The sequence below is a fragment of the Castor canadensis genome, chromosome 10 (genome assembly GCF_047511655.1).
Source record: "Castor canadensis chromosome 10, mCasCan1.hap1v2, whole genome shotgun sequence".
NCBI lineage: Eukaryota > Metazoa > Chordata > Mammalia > Rodentia > Castoridae > Castor > Castor canadensis.
In genome coordinates this window covers 87,301,213-87,322,907 of record NC_133395.1, presented here as the reverse complement: position 1 = coordinate 87,322,907, position 21,695 = coordinate 87,301,213, and the positions used below count along the sequence as shown (strand labels likewise).

Here is a 21,695-nt window from a genome sequence, read left to right as displayed (position 1 = left end):
GAAGAGGACCGGAAGGGTCCCCGAGACCTCCGCTGGGAGCCACGCACCCACCCAAGGATACGGCTCCAGGAGGCGACGGAGGAGGGCGGCTGCTTGCCCTGGCCCGAGCTGTGCGTCCCCCGCCTTGGCCACAGCAGTGGACATTCCCAGAAGAACAAGCGCCCGAGAGCACTGAGAAATTTTCCCCCGAGAAAACTTGACCCTCGTCCTGGCAGCAGGACACCTCGGGAAGAAAGCCACCCAGCGGCCACCTGGGCGAGACCGGCTGCCCGAGCAGGCTCGCGGGGCCTCTGGCCGCTGGCCCCGGGCTGCCAGCCCCCACCCGGACTCCCAGCCGTGCCAGGAGAGCAGCGTGGAGACGCACGCCGGGGCCCTCGGCAGGCTCTTGGGGCTCCCGGAGGCGGCGGCTAGTGTCTACGGCCATACCACCCTGAACGCGCCCGATCTCGTCTGATCTCGGAAGCTAAGCAGGGTCGGGCCTGGTTAGTACTTGGATGGGAGACCACCTGGGAATACCGGGTGCTGTAGGCTTTTGCTCCTCCCTCCCTCGCTGCTCCTTTTGTCTTCGGGGACTTCGCCACCACCCCCCCCACCACCACCACCCCCAGCACCACCACCACCACCACCACCACAACGACCCACCGTGACCACGACCCCGACCCCGTCCGGGCCACCCGCCAGACCCACGCACACCGAATCCTCACAGCTACGTCCCCGAATCCTCTCCCCTCCCCACACTCTCCTGGGGCGCACGCCCGCGACACGGGTCACCAGCGAGGTTGGTCCCAGGCCACGTTGGGGACCGCTCCCCAACTGCCCTCCAGGCGGGCGGGGAGGGACGTGCGGAAGCCATGAGAAAGTGGGTCCTGCACCCCAGCGGGCCCCACAGCGGGACGCGCCACACCTGGGCTCGCCACAAGGTGGTGCACTGGGTCCAGGGCAAGACGCCAGGGGACAGAGAAGCAGGGAGCCTCAGTCGGGTGCTGCTCCACGTCGCGCTCCGTCGCTCAACCCAAGACAGGGCAGCCAGCGCGCGACCTCTACGTGGGATCCCGCCTCCCACGGCAGAGCCTGCGGTCACAGGGACAGAGGGGGCAGGCCGCCACAGCTCCGGATGCCAGCGGCAGCTCCCCGTCCCGCTCAAAGGGAGGGAGGGCCGCCGCTGGCGCACAGTCGCCTGTGCCACCCTCCGGGTCTCAAAGCACTCCTCAGTCAGCTCAAGGACCGGGGCCACCTGGCCTTCGGGGTCACATGGGCTTGGGCACGACGGAAGGGACCGCTTGCCCCCGTGCAACAGACATTCTCCCCGTGGACAACCTCAGGTGCCGGGACCCTCTGCTCCGCCTTGGAAAACCCACCTTCTGCAATGTATGCCCAACGCAATCAGGCCGAGCAGATTGACCCCCTCGGCCCGGCCCCAGTGTGTGATGGGGCTCTGTGCGTGAGGGCTTGCTCTTCCCCACCTACACCAGGCACGGCATCTAACACACACACACACACACACACACACCACGCAGAGACACCCAGACCACGCACGCACGCACGGGGACGCACCCTCCTCTCCCCCACCCCACACACGAGCAGCCGAAGGACAAGAGGGTATGGCTGGGGCCTGAGCGGGAACAAGCGAAGAATTGGTTTGCGGCCCCTCGGCCATCTGCATCAGGATTTTTGTCTGGGCTCGGAGGCCAGAGGATCTCTGCCATTTGCTAGCAGGGCCAGGGATGGCAGGAGGGTGGGTACGGGGCTCAGCCAGGGCCAGTTCTGCTGGCACGATCCTGTAGCACGTGGCCGCGTAGCACGGGGCCGGGTCTGATGGAGGCCAAGCAGGGGCACAAGACCCAGCAGCGGCACAGGGAAGAGGCCCAGGGCACCCAGGAGCAGACGAGACCCGGGAGTCGTGCGTGCTTGGCGTGGCCGCGGGCCCCGTGACGCCCGAGGACTCGAGTGCTCAGCCCCGTGTAGTGGCCGCGAAGGCCTGCCTGGGAGAAACGCCCCGGGAGGCCGGCAGGAACCCGGGATCGGAAGGGATGTGGAGGGGCCCCGGGTCGGAGGACATGGCTTTGGCTGTGTTTGGTTGTTTCTTCTTCCCAAGATCCCGGGTGTGAAAGGGGCCAGAGGTGAAGTCCTGGGCTGGAAAGCCTCACGATTCAGCCCCGCAGCCCCAGGCCCTGAGTGTGGAGGAGGGCAGAGCGGGTCGGCGAAGGGCGCGGCTGCCGTTTTCCTGATGGGCTGGACGGGCAGTGGCGCTTTCCGGACGAAGAGGACCGGAAGGGTCCCCGAGACCTCCGCTGGGAGCCACGCACCCACCCAAGGATACGGCTCCAGGAGGCGACGGAGGAGGGCGGCTGCTTGCCCTGGCCCGAGCTGTGCGTCCCCCGCCTTGGCCACAGCAGTGGACATTCCCAGAAGAACAAGCGCCCGAGAGCACTGAGAAATTTTCCCCCGAGAAAACTTGACCCTCGTCCTGGCAGCAGGACACCTCGGGAAGAAAGCCACCCAGCGGCCACCTGGGCGAGACCGGCTGCCCGAGCAGGCGCGCGGGGCCTCTGGCCGCTGGCCCCGGGCTGCCAGCCCCCACCCGGACTCCCAGCCGTGCCAGGAGAGCAGCGTGGAGACGCACGCCGGGGCCCTCGGCAGGCTCTTGGGGCTCCCGGAGGCGGCGGCTAGTGTCTACGGCCATACCACCCTGAACGCGCCCGATCTCGTCTGATCTCGGAAGCTAAGCAGGGTCGGGCCTGGTTAGTACTTGGATGGGAGACCGCCTGGGAATACCGGGTGCTGTAGGCTTTTGCTCCTCCCTCCCTCGCTGCTCCTTTTGTCTTCGGGGACTTCGCCACCACCCCCCCCCCCACCACCACCCCCAGCACCACCACCACCACCACCACCACAACGACCCACCGTGACCACGACCCCGACCCCGTCCGGGCCACCCGCCAGACCCACGCACACCGAATCCTCACAGCTACGTCCCCGAATCCTCTCCCCTCCCCACACTCTCCTGGGGCGCGCGCCCGCGACACGGGTCACCAGCGAGGTTGGTCCCAGGCCACGTTGGGGACCGCTCCCCAACTGCCCTCCAGGCAGGCGGGGAGGGACGTGCGGAAGCCATGAGAAAGTGGGTCCTGCACCCCAGCGGGCCCCACAGCGGGACGCGCCACACCTGGGCTCGCCACAAGGTGGTGCACTGGGTCCAGGGCAAGACGCCAGGGGACAGAGAAGCAGGGAGCCTCAGTCGGGTGCTGCTCCACGTCGCGCTCCGTCGCTCAACCCAAGACAGGGCAGCCAACGCGCGACCTCTACGTGGGATCCCGCCTCCCACGGCAGAGCCTGCGGTCACAGGGACAGAGGGCGCAGGCCGCCAGAGCTCCGGATGCCAGCGGCAGCTCCCCGTCCCGCTCAAAGGGAGGGAGGGCCGCCGCTGGCGCCCAGTCGCCTGTGCCACCCTCCGGGTCTCAAAGCACTCCTCAGTCAGCTCAAGGACCGGGGCCACCTGGCCTTCGGGGTCACATGGGCTTGGGCACGACGGAAGGGACCGCTTGCCCCCGTGGAACAGACATTCTCCCCGTGGACAACCTCAGGTGCCGGGACCCTCTGCTCCGCCTTGGAAAACCCACCTTCTGCAATGTATGCCCAACGCAATCAGGCCGAGCAGATTGACCCCCTCGGCCCGGCCCCAGTGTGTGATGGGGCTCTGTGCGTGAGGGCTTGCTCTTCCCCACCTACACCAGGCACGGCATCTAACACACACACACACACACACACACACCACGCAGAGACACCCAGACCACGCACGCACGCACGGGGACGCACCCTCCTCTCCCCCACCCCACACACGAGCAGCCGAAGGACAAGAGGGTATGGCTGGGGCCTGAGCGGGAACAAGCGAAGCCTTGGTTTGCGGCCCCTCGGCCAACTGCATCAGGATTTTTGTCTGGGCTCGGAGGCCAGAGGATCTCTGCCATTTGCTAGCAGGGCCAGGGATGGCAGGAGGGTGGGTACGGGGCTCAGCCAGGGCCAGTTCTGCTGGCACGATCCTGTAGCACGTGGCCGCGTAGCACGGGGCCGGGTCTGATGGAGGCCAAGCAGGGGCACAAGACCCAGCAGCGGCACAGGGAGGAGGCCCAGGGCACCCAGGAGCAGACGAGACCCGGGAGTCGTGCGTGCTTGGCGTGGCCGCGGGCCCCGTGACGCCCGAGGACTCGAGTGCTCAGCCCCGTGTAGTGGCCGCGAAGGCCTGCCTGGGAGAAACGCCCCGGGAGGCCGGCAGGAACCCGGGATCGGAAGGGATGTGGAGGGGCCCCGGGTCGGAGGAGATGGCTTTGGCTGTGTTTGGTTTTGTTTCTTCTTCCCAAGATCCCGGGTGTGAAAGGGGCCAGAGGTGAAGTCCTGGGCTGGAAAGCCTCACGATTCAGCCCCGCAGCCCCAGGCCCTGAGTGTGGAGGAGGGCGGAGCGGGTCGGCGAAGGGCGCGGCTGCCGTTTTCCTGATGGGCTGGAGGGGCAGTGGCGCTTTCCGGACGAAGAGGACCGGAAGGGTCCCCGAGACCTCCGCTGGGAGCCACGCACCCACCCAAGGATACGGCTCCAGGAGGCGACGGAGGAGGGCGGCTGCTTGCCCTGGCCCGAGCTGTGCGTCCCCCGCCTTGGCCACAGCAGTGGACATTCCCAGAAGAACAAGCGCCCGAGAGCACTGAGAAATTTTCCCCCGAGAAAACTTGACCCTCGTCCTGGCAGCAGGACACCTCGGGAAGAAAGCCACCCAGCGGCCACCTGGGCGAGACCGGCTGCCCGAGCAGGCGCGCGGGGCCTCTGGCCGCTGGCCCCGGGCTGCCAGCCCCCACCCGGACTCCCAGCCGTGCCAGGAGAGCAGCGTGGAGACGCACGCCGGGGCCCTCGGCAGGCTCTTGGGGCTCCCGGAGGCGGCGGCTAGCGTCTACGGCCATACCACCCTGAACGCGCCCGATCTCGTCTGATCTCGGAAGCTAAGCAGGGTCGGGCTTGGTTAGTACTTGGATGGGAGACCGCCTGGGAATACCGGGTGCTGTAGGCTTTTGCTCCTCCCTCCCTCGCTGCTCCTTTTGTCTTCGGGGACTTCGCCACCACCCCCCCCCCACCACCACCACCCCCAGCACCACCACCACCACCACCACAACGACCCACCGTGACCACGACCCCGACCCCGTCCGGGCCACCCGCCAGACCCACGCACACCGAATCCTCACAGCTACGTCCCCGAATCCTCTCCCCTCCCCACACTCTCCTGGGGCGCGCGCCCGCGACACGGGTCACCAGCGAGGTTGGTCCCAGGCCACGTTGGGGACCGCTCCCCAACTGCCCTCCAGGCGGGCGGGGAGGGACGTGCGGAAGCCATGAGAAAGTGGGTCCTGCACCCCAGCGGGCCCCACAGCGGGACGCGTCACACCTGGGCTCGCCACAAGGTGGTGCACTGGGTCCAGGGCAAGACGCCAGGGGACAGAGAAGCAGGGAGCCTCAGTCGGGTGCTGCTCCACGTCGCGCTCCGTCGCTCAACCCAAGACAGGGCAGCCAGCGCGCGACCTCTACGTGGGATCCCGCCTCCCACGGCAGAGCCTGCGGTCACAGGGACAGAGGGCGCAGGCCGCCAGAGCTCCGGATGCCAGCGGCAGCTCCCCGTCCCGCTCAAAGGGAGGGAGGGCCGCCGCTGGCGCCCAGTCGCCTGTGCCACCCTCCGGGTCTCAAAGCACTCCTCAGTCAGCTCAAGGACCGGGGCCACCTGGCCTTCGGGGTCACATGGGCTTGGGCACGACGGAAGGGAACGCTTGCCCCCGTGGAACAGACATTCTCCCCGTGGACAACCTCAGGTGCCGGGACCCTCTGCTCCGCCTTGGAAAACCCACCTTCTGCAATGTATGCCCAACGCAATCAGGCCGAGCAGATTGACCCCCTCGGCCCAGCCCCAGTGTGTGATGGGGCTCTGTGCGTGAGGGCTTGCTCTTCCCCACCTACCCCAGGCACGGCATCTAACACACACACACACACACACACACACCACGCAGAGACACCCAGACCACGCACGCACGCACGGGGACGCACCCTCCTCTCCCCCACCCCACACACGAGCAGCCGAAGGACAAGAGGGTATGGCTGGGGCCTGAGCGGGAACAAGCGAAGCCTTGGTTTGCGGCCCCTCGGCCAACTGCATCAGGATTTTTGTCTGGGCTCGGAGGCCAGAGGATCTCTGCCATTTGCTAGCAGGGCCAGGGATGGCAGGAGGGTGGGTACGGGGCTCAGCCAGGGCCAGTTCTGCTGGCACGATCCTGTAGCACGTGGCCGCGTAGCACGGGGCCGGGTCTGAAGGAGGCCAAGCAGGGGCACAAGACCCAGCAGCGGCACAGGGAAGAGGCCCAGGGCACCCAGGAGCAGACGAGACCCGGGAGTCGTGCGTGCTTGGCGTGGCCGCGGGCCCCGTGACGCCCGAGGACTCGAGTGCTCAGCCCCGTGTAGTGGCCGCGAAGGCCTGCCTGGGAGAAACGCCCCGGGAGGCCGGCAGGAACCCGGGATCGGAAGGGATGTGGAGGGGCCCCGGGTCGGAGGAGATGGCTTTGGCTGTGTTTGGTTTTGTTTCTTCTTCCCAAGATCCCGGGTGTGAAAGGGGCCAGAGGTGAAGTCCTGGGCTGGAAAGCCTCACGATTCAGCCCCGCAGCCCCAGGCCCTGAGTGTGGAGGAGGGCGGAGCGGGTCGGCGAAGGGCGCGGCTGCCGTTTTCCTGATGGGCTGGAGGGGCAGTGGCGCTTTCCGGACGAAGAGGACCGGAAGGGTCCCCGAGACCTCCGCTGGGAGCCACGCACCCACCCAAGGATACGGCTCCAGGAGGCGACGGAGGAGGGCGGCTGCTTGCCCTGGCCCGAGCTGTGCGTCCCCTGCCTTGGCCACAGCAGTGGACATTCCCAGAAGAACAAGCGCCCGAGAGCACTGAGAAATTTTCCCCCGAGAAAACTTGACCCTCGTCCTGGCAGCAGGACACCTCGGGAAGAAAGCCACCCAGCGGCCACCTGGGCGAGACCGGCTGCCCGAGCAGGCGCGCGGGGCCTCTGGCCGCTGGCCCCGGGCTGCCAGCCCCCACCCGGACTCCCAGCCGTGCCAGGAGAGCAGCGTGGAGACGCACGCCGGGGCCCTCGGCAGGCTCTTGGGGCTCCCGGAGGCGGGGGCTAGCGTCTACGGCCATACCACCCTGAACGCGCCCGATCTCGTCTGATCTCGGAAGCTAAGCAGGGTCGGGCCTGGTTAGTACTTGGATGGGAGACCGCCTGGGAATACCGGGTGCTGTAGGCTTTTGCTCCTCCCTCCCTCGCTGCTCCTTTTGTCTTCGGGGACTTCGCCACCACCCCCCCACCACCACCACCACCCCCAGCACCACCACCACCACCACCACAACGACCCACCGTGACCACGACCCCGACCCCGTCCGGGCCACCCGCCAGACCCACGCACACCGAATCCTCACAGCTACGTCCCCGAATCCTCTCCCCTCCCCACACTCTCCTGGGGCGCGCGCCCGCGACACGGGTCACCAGCGAGGTTGGTCCCAGGCCACGTTGGGGACCGCTCCCCAACTGCCCTCCAGGCGGGCGGGGAGGGACGTGCGGAAGCCATGAGAAAGTGGGTCCTGCACCCCAGCGGGCCCCACAGCGGGACGCGCCACACCTGGGCTCGCCACAAGGTGGTGCACTGGGTGCAGGGCAAGACGCCAGGGGACAGAGAAGCAGGGAGCCTCAGTCGGGTGCTGCTCCACGTCGCGCTCCGTCGCTCAACCCAAGACAGGGCAGCCAGCGCGCGACCTCTACGTGGGATCCCGCCTCCCACGGCAGAGCCTGCGGTCACAGGGACAGAGGGCGCAGGCCGCCAGAGCTCCGGATGCCAGCGGCAGCTCCCCGTCCCGCTCAAAGGGAGGGAGGGCCGCCGCTGGCGCCCAGTCGCCTGTGCCACCCTCCGGGTCTCAAAGCACTCCTCAGTCAGCTCAAGGACCGGGGCCACCTGGCCTTCGGGGTCACATGGGCTTGGGCACGACGGAAGGGACCGCTTGCCCCCGTGGAACAGACATTCTCCCCGTGGACAACCTCAGGTGCCGGGACCCTCTGCTCCGCCTTGGAAAACCCACCTTCTGCAATGTATGCCCAACGCAATCAGGCCGAGCAGATTTACCCCCTCGGCCCGGCCCCAGTGTGTGATGGGGCTCTGTGCGTGAGGGCTTGCTCTTCCCCACCTACACCAGGCACGGCATCTAACACACACACACACACACACACACACACACACACCACACAGAGACACCCAGACCACGCACGCACGCACGGGGACGCACCCTCCTCTCCCCCACCCCACACACGAGCAGCCGAAGGACAAGAGGGTATGGCTGGGGCCTGAGCGGGAACAAGCGAAGCCTTGGTTTGCGGCCCCTCGGCCATCTGCATCAGGATTTTTGTCTGGGCTCGGAGGCCAGAGGATCTCTGCCATTTGCTAGCAGGGCCAGGGATGGCAGGAGGGTGGGTACGGGGCTCAGCCAGGGCCAGTTCTGCTGGCACGATCCTGTAGCACGTGGCCGCGTAGCACGGGGCCGGGTCTGATGGAGGCCAAGCAGGGGCACAAGACCCAGCAGCGGCACAGGGAAGAGGCCCAGGGCACCCAGGAGCAGACGAGACCCGGGAGTCGTGCGTGCTTGGCGTGGCCGCGGGCCCCGTGACGCCCGAGGACTCGAGTGCTCAGCCCCGTGTAGTGGCCGCGAAGGCCTGCCTGGGAGAAACGCCCCGGGAGGCCGGCAGGAACCCGGGATCGGAAGGGATGTGGAGGGGCCCCGGGTCGGAGGACATGGCTTTGGCTGTGTTTGGTTTTGTTTCTTCTTCCCAAGATCCCGGGTGTGAAAGGGGCCAGAGGTGAAGTCCTGGGCTGGAAAGCCTCACGATTCAGCCCCGCAGCCCCAGGCCCTGAGTGTGGAGGAGGGCGGAGCGGGTCGGCGAAGGGCGCGGCTGCCGTTTTCCTGATGGGCTGGAGGGGCAGTGGCGCTTTCCGGACGAAGAGGACCGGAAGGGTCCCCGAGACCTCCGCTGGGAGCCACGCACCCACCCAAGGATACGGCTCCAGGAGGCGACGGAGGAGGGCGGCTGCTTGCCCTGGCCCGAGCTGTGCGTCCCCCGCCTTGGCCACAGCAGTGGACATTCCCAGAAGAACAAGCGCCCGAGAGCACTGAGAAATTTTCCCCCGAGAAAACTTGACCCTCGTCCTGGCAGCAGGACACCTCGGGAAGAAAGCCACCCAGCGGCCACCTGGGCGAGACCGGCTGCCCGAGCAGGCGCGCGGGGCCTCTGGCCGCTGGCCCCGGGCTGCCAGCCCCCACCCGGACTCCCAGCCGTGCCAGGAGAGCAGCGTGGAGACGCACGCCGGGGCCCTCGGCAGGCTCTTGGGGCTCCCGGAGGCGGCGGCTAGCGTCTACGGCCATACCACCCTGAACGCGCCCGATCTCGTCTGATCTCGGAAGCTAAGCAGGGTCGGGCCTGGTTAGTACTTGGATGGGAGACCGCCTGGGAATACCAGGTGCTGTAGGCTTTTGCTCCTCCCTCCCTCGCTGCTCCTTTTGTCTTCGGGGACTTCGCCACCACCCCCCCACCACCACCACCACCCCCAGCACCACCACCACCACCACCACAACGACCCACCGTGACCACGACCCCGACCCCGTCCGGGCCACCCGCCAGACCCACGCACACCGAATCCTCACAGCTACGTCCCCGAATCCTCTCCCCTCCCCACACTCTCCTGGGGCGCGCGCCCGCGACACGGGTCACCAGCGAGGTTGGTCCCAGGCCACGTTGGGGACCGCTCCCCAACTGCCCTCCAGGCGGGCGGGGAGGGACGTGCGGAAGCCATGAGAAAGTGGGTCCTGCACCCCAGCGGGCCCCACAGCGGGACGCGCCACACCTGGGCTCGCCACAAGGTGGTGCACTGGGTCCAGGGCAAGACGCCAGGGGACAGAGAAGCAGGGAGCCTCAGTCGGGTGCTGCTCCACGTCGCGCTCCGTCGCTCAACCCAAGACAGGGCAGCCAGCGCGCGACCTCTACGTGGGATCCCGCCTCCCACGGCAGAGCCTGCGGTCACAGGGACAGAGGGCGCAGGCCGCCAGAGCTCCGGATGCCAGCGGCAGCTCCCCGTCCCGCTCAAAGGGAGGGAGGGCCGCCGCTGGCGCCCAGTCGCCTGTGCCACCCTCCGGGTCTCAAAGCACTCCTCAGTCAGCTCAAGGACCGGGGCCACCTGGCCTTCGGGGTCACATGGGCTTGGGCACGACGGAAGGGACCGCTTGCCCCCGTGGAACAGACATTCTCCCCGTGGACAACCTCAGGTGCCGGGACCCTCTGCTCCGCCTTGGAAAACCCACCTTCTGCAATGTATGCCCAACGCAATCAGGCCGAGCAGATTGACCCCCTCGGCCCGGCCCCAGTGTGTGATGGGGCTCTGTGCGTGAGGGCTTGCTCTTCCCCACCTACACCAGGCACGGCATCTAACACACACACACACACACACACACACCACGCAGAGACACCCAGACCACGCACGCACGCACGGGGACGCACCCTCCTCTCCCCCACCCCACACACGAGCAGCCGAAGGACAAGAGGGTATGGCTGGGGCCTGAGCGGGAACAAGCGAAGCCTTGGTTTGCGGCCCCTCGGCCAACTGCATCAGGATTTTTGTCTGGGCTCGGAGGCCAGAGGATCTCTGCCATTTGCTAGCAGGGCCAGGGATGGCAGGAGGGTGGGTACGGGGCTCAGCCAGGGCCAGTTCTGCTGGCACGATCCTGTAGCACGTGGCCGCGTAGCACGGGGCCGGGTCTGAAGGAGGCCAAGCAGGGGCACAAGACCCAGCAGCGGCACAGGGAAGAGGCCCAGGGCACCCAGGAGCAGACGAGACCCGGGAGTCGTGCGTGCTTGGCGTGGCCGCGGGCCCCGTGACGCCCGAGGACTCGAGTGCTCAGCCCCGTGTAGTGGCCGCGAAGGCCTGCCTGGGAGAAACGCCCCGGGAGGCCGGCAGGAACCCGGGATCGGAAGGGATGTGGAGGGGCCCCGGGTCGGAGGAGATGGCTTTGGCTGTGTTTGGTTTTGTTTCTTCTTCCCAAGATCCCGGGTGTGAAAGGGGCCAGAGGTGAAGTCCTGGGCTGGAAAGCCTCACGATTCAGCCCCGCAGCCCCAGGCCCTGAGTGTGGAGGAGGGCGGAGCGGGTCGGCGAAGGGCGCGGCTGCCGTTTTCCTGATGGGCTGGAGGGGCAGTGGCGCTTTCCGGACGAAGAGGGCCGGAAGGGTCCCCGAGACCTCCGCTGGGAGCCACGCACCCACCCAAGGATACGGCTCCAGGAGGCGACGGAGGAGGGCGGCTGCTTGTCCTGGCCCGAGCTGTGCGTCCCCCGCCTTGGCCACAGCAGTGGACATTCCCAGAAGAACAAGCGCCCGAGAGCACTGAGAAATTTTCCCCCGAGAAAACTTGACCCTCGTCCTGGCAGCAGGACACCTCGGGAAGAAAGCCACCCAGCGGCCACCTGGGCGAGACCGGCTGCCCGAGCAGGCGCGCGGGGCCTCTGGCAGCTGGCCCCGGGCTGCCAGCCCCCACCCGGACTCCCAGCCGTGCCAGGAGAGCAGCGTGGAGACGCACGCCGGGGCCCTCGGCAGGCTCTTGGGGCTCCCGGAGGCGGCGGCTAGCGTCTACGGCCATACCACCCTGAACGCGCCCGATCTCGTCTGATCTCGGAAGCTAAGCAGGGTCGGGCCTGGTTAGTACTTGGATGGGAGACCGCCTGGGAATACCGGGTGCTGTAGGCTTTTGCTCCTCCCTCCCTCGCTGCTCCTTTTGTCTTCGGGGACTTCGCCACCACCCCCCCCACCACCACCACCACCCCCAGCACCACCACCACCACCACCACCACAACGACCCACCGTGACCACGACCCCGACCCCGTCCGGGCCACCCGCCAGACCCACGCACACCGAATCCTCACAGCTACGTCCCCGAATCCTCTCCCCTCCCCACACTCTACTGGGGCGCACGCCCGCGACACGGGTCACCAGCGAGGTTGGTCCCAGGCCACGTTGGGGACCGCTCCCCAACTGCCCTCCAGGCGGGCGGGGAGGGACGTGCGGAAGCCATGAGAAAGTGGGTCCTGCACCCCAGCGGGCCCCACAGCGGGACGCGCCACACCTGGGCTCGCCACAAGGTGGTGCACTGGGTCCAGGGCAAGACGCCAGGGGACAGAGAAGTAGGGAGCCTCAGTCGGGTGCTGCTCCACGTCGCGCTCCGTCGCTCAACCCAAGACAGGGCAGCCAGCGCGCGACCTCTACGTGGGATCCCGCCTCCCACGGCAGAGCCTGCGGTCACAGGGACAGAGGGCGCAGGCCGCCAGAGCTCCGGATGCCAGCGGCAGCTCCCCGTCCCGCTCAAAGGGAGGGAGGGCCGCCGCTGGCGCCCAGTCGCCTGTGCCACCCTCCGGGTCTCAAAGCACTCCTCAGTCAGCTCAAGGACTGGGGCCACCTGGCCTTCGGGGTCACATGGGCTTGGGCACGACGGAAGGGACCGCTTGCCCCCGTGCAACAGACATTCTCCCCGTGGACAACCTCAGGTGCCGGGACCCTCTGCTCCGCCTTGGAAAACCCACCTTCTGCAATGTATGCCCAACGCAATCAGGCCGAGCAGATTGACCCCCTCGGCCCGGCCCCAGTGTGTGATGGGGCTCTGTGCGTGAGGGCTTGCTCTTCCCCACCTACACCAGGCACGGCATCTAACACACACACACACACACACACACACCACGCAGAGACACCCAGACCACGCACGCACGCACGGGGACGCACCCTCCTCTCCCCCACCCCACACACGAGCAGCCGAAGGACAAGAGGGTATGGCTGGGGCCTGAGCGGGAACAAGCGAAGCCTTGGTTTGCGGCCCCTCGGCCAACTGCATCAGGATTTTTGTCTGGGCTCGGAGGCCAGAGGATCTCTGCCATTTGCTAGCAGGGCCAGGGATGGCAGGAGGGTGGGTACGGGGCTCAGCCAGGGCCAGTTCTGCTGGCACGATCCTGTAGCACGTGGCCGCGTAGCACGGGGCCGGGTCTGAAGGAGGCCAAGCAGGGGCACAAGACCCAGCAGCGGCACAGGGAAGAGGCCCAGGGCACCCAGGAGCAGACGAGACCCGGGAGTCGTGCGTGCTTGGCGTGGCCGCGGGCCCCGTGACGCCCGAGGACTCGAGTGCTCAGCCCCGTGTAGTGGCCGCGAAGGCCTGCCTGGGAGAAACGCCCCGGGAGGCCGGCAGGAACCCGGGATCGGAAGGGATGTGGAGGGGCCCCGGGTCGGAGGAGATGGCTTTGGCTGTGTTTGGTTTTGTTTCTTCTTCCCAAGATCCCGGGTGTGAAAGGGGCCAGAGGTGAAGTCCTGGGCTGGAAAGCCTCACGATTCAGCCCCGCAGCCCCAGGCCCTGAGTGTGGAGGAGGGCGGAGCGGGTCGGCGAAGGGCGCGGCTGCCGTTTTCCTGATGGGCTGGAGGGGCAGTGGCGCTTTCCGGACGAAGAGGACCGGAAGGGTCCCCGAGACCTCCGCTGGGAGCCACGCACCCACCCAAGGATACGGCTCCAGGAGGCGACGGAGGAGGGCGGCTGCTTGCCCTGGCCCGAGCTGTGCGTCCCCTGCCTTGGCCACAGCAGTGGACATTCCCAGAAGAACAAGCGCCCGAGAGCACTGAGAAATTTTCCCCCGAGAAAACTTGACCCTCGTCCTGGCAGCAGGACACCTCGGGAAGAAAGCCACCCAGCGGCCACCTGGGCGAGACCGGCTGCCCGAGCAGGCGCGCGGGGCCTCTGGCCGCTGGCCCCGGGCTGCCAGCCCCCACCCGGACTCCCAGCCGTGCCAGGAGAGCAGCGTGGAGACGCACGCCGGGGCCCTCGGCCGGCTCTTGGGGCTCCCGGAGGCGGCGGCTAGCGTCTACGGCCATACCACCCTGAACGCGCCCGATCTCGTCTGATCTCGGAAGCTAAGCAGGGTCGGGCTTGGTTAGTACTTGGATGGGAGACCGCCTGGGAATACCGGGTGCTGTAGGCTTTTGCTCCTCCCTCCCTCGCTGCTCCTTTTGTCTTCGGGGACTTCGCCACCACCCCCCCCCACCACCACCACCCCCAGCACCACCACCACCACCACCACAACGACCCACCGTGACCACGACCCCGACCCCGTCCGGGCCACCCGCCAGACCCACGCACACCGAATCCTCACAGCTACGTCCCCGAATCCTCTCCCCTCCCCACACTCTCCTGGGGCGCGCGCCCGCGACACGGGTCACCAGCGAGGTTGGTCCCAGGCCACGTTGGGGACCGCTCCCCAACTGCCCTCCAGGCGGGCGGGGAGGGACGTGCGGAAGCCATGAGAAAGTGGGTCCTGCACCCCAGCGGGCCCCACAGCGGGACGCGTCACACCTGGGCTCGCCACAAGGTGGTGCACTGGGTCCAGGGCAAGACGCCAGGGGACAGAGAAGCAGGGAGCCTCAGTCGGGTGCTGCTCCACGTCGCGCTCCGTCGCTCAACCCAAGACAGGGCAGCCAGCGCGCGACCTCTACGTGGGATCCCGCCTCCCACGGCAGAGCCTGCGGTCACAGGGACAGAGGGCGCAGGCCGCCAGAGCTCCGGATGCCAGCGGCAGCTCCCCGTCCCGCTCAAAGGGAGGGAGGGCCGCCGCTGGCGCCCAGTCGCCTGTGCCACCCTCCGGGTCTCAAAGCACTCCTCAGTCAGCTCAAGGACCGGGGCCACCTGGCCTTCGGGGTCACATGGGCTTGGGCACGACGGAAGGGACCGCTTGCCCCCGTGGAACAGACATTCTCCCCGTGGACAACCTCAGGTGCCGGGACCCTCTGCTCCGCCTTGGAAAACCCACCTTCTGCAATGTATGCCCAACGCAATCAGGCCGAGCAGATTTACCCCCTCGGCCCGGCCCCAGTGTGTGATGGGGCTCTGTGCGTGAGGGCTTGCTCTTCCCCACCTACACCAGGCACGGCATCTAACACACACACACACACACACACACACACACACACCACACAGAGACACCCAGACCACGCACGCACGCACGGGGACGCACCCTCCTCTCCCCCACCCCACACACGAGCAGCCGAAGGACAAGAGGGTATGGCTGGGGCCTGAGCGGGAACAAGCGAAGCCTTGGTTTGCGGCCCCTCGGCCAACTGCATCAGGATTTTTGTCTGGGCTCGGAGGCCAGAGGATCTCTGCCATTTGCTAGCAGGGCCAGGGATGGCAGGAGGGTGGGTACGGGGCTCAGCCAGGGCCAGTTCTGCTGGCACGATCCTGTAGCACGTGGCCGCGTAGCACGGGGCCGGGTCTGATGGAGGCCAAGCAGGGGCACAAGACCCAGCAGCGGCACAGGGAAGAGGCCCAGGGCACCCAGGAGCAGACGAGACCCGGGAGTCGTGCGTGCTTGGCGTGGCCGCGGGCCCCGTGACGCCCGAGGACTCGAGTGCTCAGCCCCGTGTAGTGGCCGCGAAGGCCTGCCTGGGAGAAACGCCCCGGGAGGCCGGCAGGAACCCGGGATCGGAAGGGATGTGGAGGGGCCCCGGGTCGGAGGAGATGGCTTTGGCTGTGTTTGGTTTTGTTTCTTCTTCCCAAGATCCCAGGTGTGAAAGGGGCCAGAGGTGAAGTCCTGGGCTGGAAAGCCTCACGATTCAGCCCCGCAGCCCCAGGCCCTGAGTGTGGAGGAGGGCGGAGCGGGTCGGCGAAGGGCGCGGCTGCCGTTTTCCTGATTTGCTGGAGGGGCAGTGTCGCTTTCCGGACGAAGAGGACCGGAAGGGTCCCCGAGACCTCCGCTGGGAGCCACGCACCCACCCAAGGATACGGCTCCAGGAGGCGACGGAGGAGGGCGGCTGCTTGCCCTGGCCCGAGCTGTGCGTCCCCCGCCTTGGCCACAGCAGTGAACATTCCCAGAAGAACAAGCGCCCGAGAGCACTGAGAAATTTTCCCCCGAGAAAACTTGACCCTCGTCCTGGCAGCAGGACACCTCTGGAAGAAAGCCACCCAGCGGCCACCTGGGCGAGACCGGCTGCCCGAGCAGGCGCGCGGGGCCTCTGGCCGCTGGCCCCGGGCTGCCAGCCCCCACCCGGACTCCCAGCCGTGCCAGGAGAGCAGCGTGGAGACGCACGCCGGGGCCCTCGGCAGGCTCTTGGGGCTCCCGGAGGCGGCGGCTAGCGTCTACGGCTATACCACCCTGAACGCGCCCGATCTCGTCTGATCTCGGAAGCTAAGCAGGGTCAGGCCTGGTTAGTACTTGGATGGGAGAACGCCTGGGAATACCGGGTGCTGTAGGCTTTTGCTCCTCCCTCCCTCGCTGCTCCTTTTGTCTTCGGGGACTTCGCCACCACAACCCCCACCACCACCACCCCCAGCACCACCACCACCACCACCACCACAACGACCCACCGTGACCACGACCCCGACCCCGTCCGGGCCACCCGCCAGACCCACGCACACCGAATCCTCACAGCTACGTCCCCGAATCCTCTCCCCTCCCCACACTCTCCTGGGGCGCGCGCCCGCGACACGGGTCACCAGCGAGGTTGGTCCCAGGCCACGTTGGGGACCGCTCCCCAACTGCCCTCCAGGCGGGCGGGGAGGGACGTGCGGAAGCCATGAGAAAGTGGGTCCTGCACCCCAGCGGGCCCCACAGCGGGACGCGCCACACCTGGGCTCGCCACAAGGTGGTGCACTGGGTCCAGGGCAAGACCCCAGGGGACAGAGAAGCAGGGAGCCTCAGTCGGGTGCTGCTCCACGTCGCGCTCCGTCGCTCAACCCAAGACAGGGCAGCCAGCGTGCGACCTCTACGTGGGATCCCGCCTCCCACGGCAGAGCCTGCGGTCACAGGGACAGAGGGCGCAGGCCGCCAGAGCTCCGGATGCCAGCGGCAGCTCCCCGTCCCGCTCAAAGGGAGGGAGGGCCGCCGCTGGCGCCCAGTCGCCTGTGCCACCCTCCGGGTCTCAAAGCACTCCTCAGTCAGCTCAAGGACCGGGGCCACCTGGCCTTCGGGGTCACATGGGCTTGGGCACGACGGAAGGGACCGCTTGCCCCCGTGCAACAGACATTCTCCCCGTGGACAACCTCAGGTGCCGGGACCCTCTGCTCCGCCTTGGAAAACCCACCTTCTGCAATGTATGCCCAACGCAATCAGGCCGAGCAGATTGACCCCCTCGGCCCGGCCCCAGTGTGTGATGGGGCTCTGTGCGTGAGGGCTTGCTCTTCCCCACCTACACCAGGCACGGCATCTAACACACACACACACACACACACACACACACACACCACACAGAGACACCCAGACCACGCACGCACGCACGGGGACGCACCCTCCTCTCCCCCACCCCACACACGAGCAGCCGAAGGACAAGAGGGTATGGCTGGGGCCTGAGCGGGAACAAGCGAAGCCTTGGTTTGCGGCCCCTCGGCCAACTGCATCAGGATTTTTGTCTGGGCTCGGAGGCCAGAGGATCTCTGCCATTTGCTAGCAGGGCCAGGGATGGCAGGAGGGTGGGTACGGGGCTCAGCCAGGGCCAGTTCTGCTGGCACGATCCTGTAGCACGTGGCCGCGTAGCACGGGGCCGGGTCTGATGGAGGCCAAGCAGGGGCACAAGACCCAGCAGCGGCACAGGGAAGAGGCCCAGGGCACCCAGGAGCAGACGAGACCCGGGAGTCGTGCGTGCTTGGCGTGGCCGCGGGCCCCGTGACGCCCGAGGACTCGAGTGCTCAGCCCCGTGTAGTGGCCGCGAAGGCCTGCCTGGGAGAAACGCCCCGGGAGGCCGGCAGGAACCCGGGATCGGAAGGGATGTGGAGGGGCCCCGGGTCGGAGGAGATGGCTTTGGCTGTGTTTGGTTTTGTTTCTTCTTCCCAAGATCCCAGGTGTGAAAGGGGCCAGAGGTGAAGTCCTGGGCTGGAAAGCCTCACGATTCAGCCCCGCAGCCCCAGGCCCTGAGTGTGGAGGAGGGCGGAGCGGGTCGGCGAAGGGCGCGGCTGCCGTTTTCCTGATTTGCTGGAGGGGCAGTGTCGCTTTCCGGACGAAGAGGACCGGAAGGGTCCCCGAGACCTCCGCTGGGAGCCACGCACCCACCCAAGGATACGGCTCCAGGAGGCGACGGAGGAGGGCGGCTGCTTGCCCTGGCCCGAGCTGTGCGTCCCCCGCCTTGGCCACAGCAGTGAACATTCCCAGAAGAACAAGCGCCCGAGAGCACTGAGAAATTTTCCCCCGAGAAAACTTGACCCTCGTCCTGGCAGCAGGACACCTCTGGAAGAAAGCCACCCAGCGGCCACCTGGGCGAGACCGGCTGCCCGAGCAGGCGCGCGGGGCCTCTGGCCGCTGGCCCCGGGCTGCCAGCCCCCACCCGGACTCCCAGCCGTGCCAGGAGAGCAGCGTGGAGACGCACGCCGGGGCCCTCGGCAGGCTCTTGGGGCTCCCGGAGGCGGCGGCTAGCGTCTACGGCTATACCACCCTGAACGCGCCCGATCTCGTCTGATCTCGGAAGCTAAGCAGGGTCAGGCCTGGTTAGTACTTGGATGGGAGAACGCCTGGGAATACCGGGTGCTGTAGGCTTTTGCTCCTCCCTCCCTCGCTGCTCCTTTTGTCTTCGGGGACTTCGCCACCACAACCCCCACCACCACCACCCCCAGCACCACCACCACCACCACCACCACAACGACCCACCGTGACCACGACCCCGACCCCGTCCGGGCCACCCGCCAGACCCACGCACACCGAATCCTCACAGCTACGTCCCCGAATCCTCTCCCCTCCCCACACTCTCCTGGGGCGCGCGCCCGCGACACGGGTCACCAGCGAGGTTGGTCCCAGGCCACGTTGGGGACCGCTCCCCAACTGCCCTCCAGGCGGGCGGGGAGGGACGTGCGGAAGCCATGAGAAAGTGGGTCCTGCACCCCAGCGGGCCCCACAGCGGGACGCGCCACACCTGGGCTCGCCACAAGGTGGTGCACTGGGTCCAGGGCAAGACGCCAGGGGACAGAGAAGCAGGGAGCCTCAGTCGGGTGCTGCTCCACGTCGCGCTCCGTCGCTCAACCCAAGACAGGGCAGCCAGCGCGCGACCTCTACGTGGGATCCCGCCTCCCACGGCAGAGCCTGCGGTCACAGGGACAGAGGGCGCAGGCCGCCAGAGCTCCGGATGCCAGCGGCAGCTCCCCGTCCCGCTCAAAGGGAGGGAGGGCCGCCGCTGGCGCCCAGTCGCCTGTGCCACCCTCCGGGTCTCAAAGCACTCCTCAGTCAGCTCAAGGACCGGGGCCACCTGGCCTTCGGGGTCACATGGGCTTGGGCACGACGGAAGGGACCGCTTGCCCCCGTGCAACAGACATTCTCCCCGTGGACAACCTCAGGTGCCGGGACCCTCTGCTCCGCCTTGGAAAACCCACCTTCTGCAATGTATGCCCAACGCAATCAGGCCGAGCAGATTGACCCCCTCGGCCCGGCCCCAGTGTGTGATGGGGCTCTGTGCGTGAGGGCTTGCTCTTCCCCACCTACACCAGGCACGGCATCTAACACACACACACACACACACACACACCACGCAGAGACACCCAGACCACGCACGCACGCACGGGGACGCACCCTCCTCTCCCCCACCCCACACACGAGCAGCCGAAGGACAAGAGGGTATGGCTGGGGCCTGAGCGGGAACAAGCGAAGCCTTGGTTTGCGGCCCCTCGGCCAACTGCATCAGGATTTTTGTCTGGGCTCGGAGGCCAGAGGATCTCTGCCATTTGCTAGCAGGGCCAGGGATGGCAGGAGGGTGGGTACGGGGCTCAGCCAGGGCCAGTTCTGCTGGCACGATCCTGTAGCACGTGGCCGCGTAGCACGGGGCCGGGTCTGAAGGAGGCCAAGCAGGGGCACAAGACCCAGCAGCGGCACAGGGAAGAGGCCCAGGGCACCCAGGAGCAGACGAGACCCGGGAGTCGTGCGTGCTTGGCGTGGCCGCGGGCCCCGTGACGCCCGAGGACTCGAGTGCTCAGCCCCGTGTAGTGGCCGCGAAGGCCTGCCTGGGAGAAACGCCCCGGGAGGCCGGCAGGAACCCGGGATCGGAAGGGATGTGGAGGGGCCCCGGGTCGGAGGAGATGGCTTTGGCTGTGTTTGGTTTTGTTTCTTCTTCCCAAGATCCCGGGTGTGAAAGGGGCCAGAGGTGAAGTCCTGGGCTGGAAAGCCTCACGATTCAGCCCCGCAGCCCCAGGCCCTGAGTGTGGAGGAGGGCGGAGCGGGTCGGCGAAGGGCGCGGCTGCCGTTTTCCTGATGGGCTGGAGGGGCAGTGGCGCTTTCCGGACGAAGAGGACCGGAAGGGTCCCCGAGACCTCCGCTGGGAGCCACGCACCCACCCAAGGATACGGCTCCAGGAGGCGACGGAGGAGGGCGGCTGCTTGCCCTGGCCCGAGCTGTGCGTCCCCCGCCTTGGCCACAGCAGTGGACATTCCCAGAAGAACAAGCGCCCGAGAGCACTGAGAAATTTTCCCCCGAGAAAACTTGACCCTCGTCCTGGCAGCAGGACACCTCGGGAAGAAAGCCACCCAGCGGCCACCTGGGCGAGACCGGCTGCCCGAGCAGGCGCGCGGGGCCTCTGGCCGCTGGCCCCGGGCTGCCAGCCCCCACCCGGACTCCCAGCCGTGCCAGGAGAGCAGCGTGGAGACGCACGCCGGGGCCCTCGGCAGGCTCTTGGGGCTCCCGGAGGCGGCGGCTAGCGTCTACGGCCATACCACCCTGAACGCGCCCGATCTCGTCTGATCTCGGAAGCTAAGCAGGGTCGGGCCTGGTTAGTACTTGGATGGGAGACCGCCTGGGAATACCGGGTGCTGTAGGCTTTTGCTCCTCCCTCCCTCGCTGCTCCTTTTGTCTTCGGGGACTTCGCCACCACCCCCCCCACCACCACCACCACCCCCAGCACCACCACCACCACCACCACCACAACGACGCACCGTGACCACGACCCCGACCCCGTCCGGGCCACCCGCCAGACCCACGCACACCGAATCCTCACAGCTACGTCCCCGAATCCTCTCCCCTCCCCACACTCTCCTGGGGCGCGCGCCCGCGACACGGGTCACCAGCGAGGTTGGTCCCAGGCCACGTTGGGGACCGCTCCCCAACTGCCCTCCAGGCGGGCAGGGAGGGACGTGCGGAAGCCATGAGAAAGTGGGTCCTGCACCCCAGCGGGCCCCACAGCGGGACGCGCCACACCTGGGCTCGCCACAAGGTGGTGCAGTGGGTCCAGGGCAAGACGCCAGGGGACAGAGAAGCAGGGAGCCTCAGTCGGGTGCTGCTCCACGTCGCGCTCCGTCGCTCAACCCAAGACAGGGCAGCCAGCGCGCGACCTCTACGTGGGATCCCGCCTCCCACGGCAGAGCCTGCGGTCACAGGGACAGAGGGCGCAGGCCGCCAGAGCTCCGGATGCCAGCGGCAGCTCCCCGTCCCGCTCAAAGGGAGGGAGGGCCGCCGCTGGCGCCCAGTCGCCTGTGCCACCCTCCGGGTCTCAAAGCACTCCTCAGTCAGCTCAAGGACCGGGGCCACCTGGCCTTCGGGGTCACATGGGCTTGGGCACGACGGAAGGGACCGCTTGCCCCCGTGGAACAGACATTCTCCCCGTGGACAACCTCAGG

The 21,695-nt window shown here is 67.7% G+C and overlaps 10 non-coding genes across 10 annotated transcripts; all 10 read left to right on the top strand.

Moving 5' to 3' along the window:
* Nucleotides 1-412: 412 nt before the first annotated feature.
* Nucleotides 413-531, top strand: LOC141413535 (5S ribosomal RNA). Its single transcript, XR_012438326.1, has one exon. It is a non-coding gene; the product is annotated as a 5S ribosomal RNA (ribosomal RNA).
* Nucleotides 532-2,671: 2,140 nt separating this feature from the next.
* Nucleotides 2,672-2,790, top strand: LOC141413514 (5S ribosomal RNA). The gene has a single exon (XR_012438305.1). It is a non-coding gene; the product is annotated as a 5S ribosomal RNA (ribosomal RNA).
* Nucleotides 2,791-4,932: 2,142 nt separating this feature from the next.
* LOC141412559 (5S ribosomal RNA) lies at nt 4,933-5,051 on the top strand. Its single transcript, XR_012437401.1, has one exon. It is a non-coding gene; the product is annotated as a 5S ribosomal RNA (ribosomal RNA).
* Nucleotides 5,052-7,192: 2,141 nt separating this feature from the next.
* LOC141413512 (5S ribosomal RNA) lies at nt 7,193-7,311 on the top strand. The gene has a single exon (XR_012438303.1). It is a non-coding gene; the product is annotated as a 5S ribosomal RNA (ribosomal RNA).
* Nucleotides 7,312-9,460: 2,149 nt separating this feature from the next.
* Nucleotides 9,461-9,579, top strand: LOC141412444 (5S ribosomal RNA). The gene has a single exon (XR_012437284.1). It is a non-coding gene; the product is annotated as a 5S ribosomal RNA (ribosomal RNA).
* Nucleotides 9,580-11,720: 2,141 nt separating this feature from the next.
* Nucleotides 11,721-11,839, top strand: LOC141413511 (5S ribosomal RNA). The gene has a single exon (XR_012438302.1). It is a non-coding gene; the product is annotated as a 5S ribosomal RNA (ribosomal RNA).
* Nucleotides 11,840-13,984: 2,145 nt separating this feature from the next.
* Nucleotides 13,985-14,103, top strand: LOC141412557 (5S ribosomal RNA). The gene has a single exon (XR_012437399.1). It is a non-coding gene; the product is annotated as a 5S ribosomal RNA (ribosomal RNA).
* A 2,148-nt stretch (nt 14,104-16,251) lies between these two features.
* LOC141413015 (5S ribosomal RNA) lies at nt 16,252-16,370 on the top strand. The gene has a single exon (XR_012437857.1). It is a non-coding gene; the product is annotated as a 5S ribosomal RNA (ribosomal RNA).
* A 2,150-nt stretch (nt 16,371-18,520) lies between these two features.
* LOC141413014 (5S ribosomal RNA) lies at nt 18,521-18,639 on the top strand. Its single transcript, XR_012437856.1, has one exon. It is a non-coding gene; the product is annotated as a 5S ribosomal RNA (ribosomal RNA).
* A 2,142-nt stretch (nt 18,640-20,781) lies between these two features.
* Nucleotides 20,782-20,900, top strand: LOC141413510 (5S ribosomal RNA). Its single transcript, XR_012438301.1, has one exon. It is a non-coding gene; the product is annotated as a 5S ribosomal RNA (ribosomal RNA).
* The last annotated feature ends 795 nt before the right edge of the window (nt 20,901-21,695 follow it).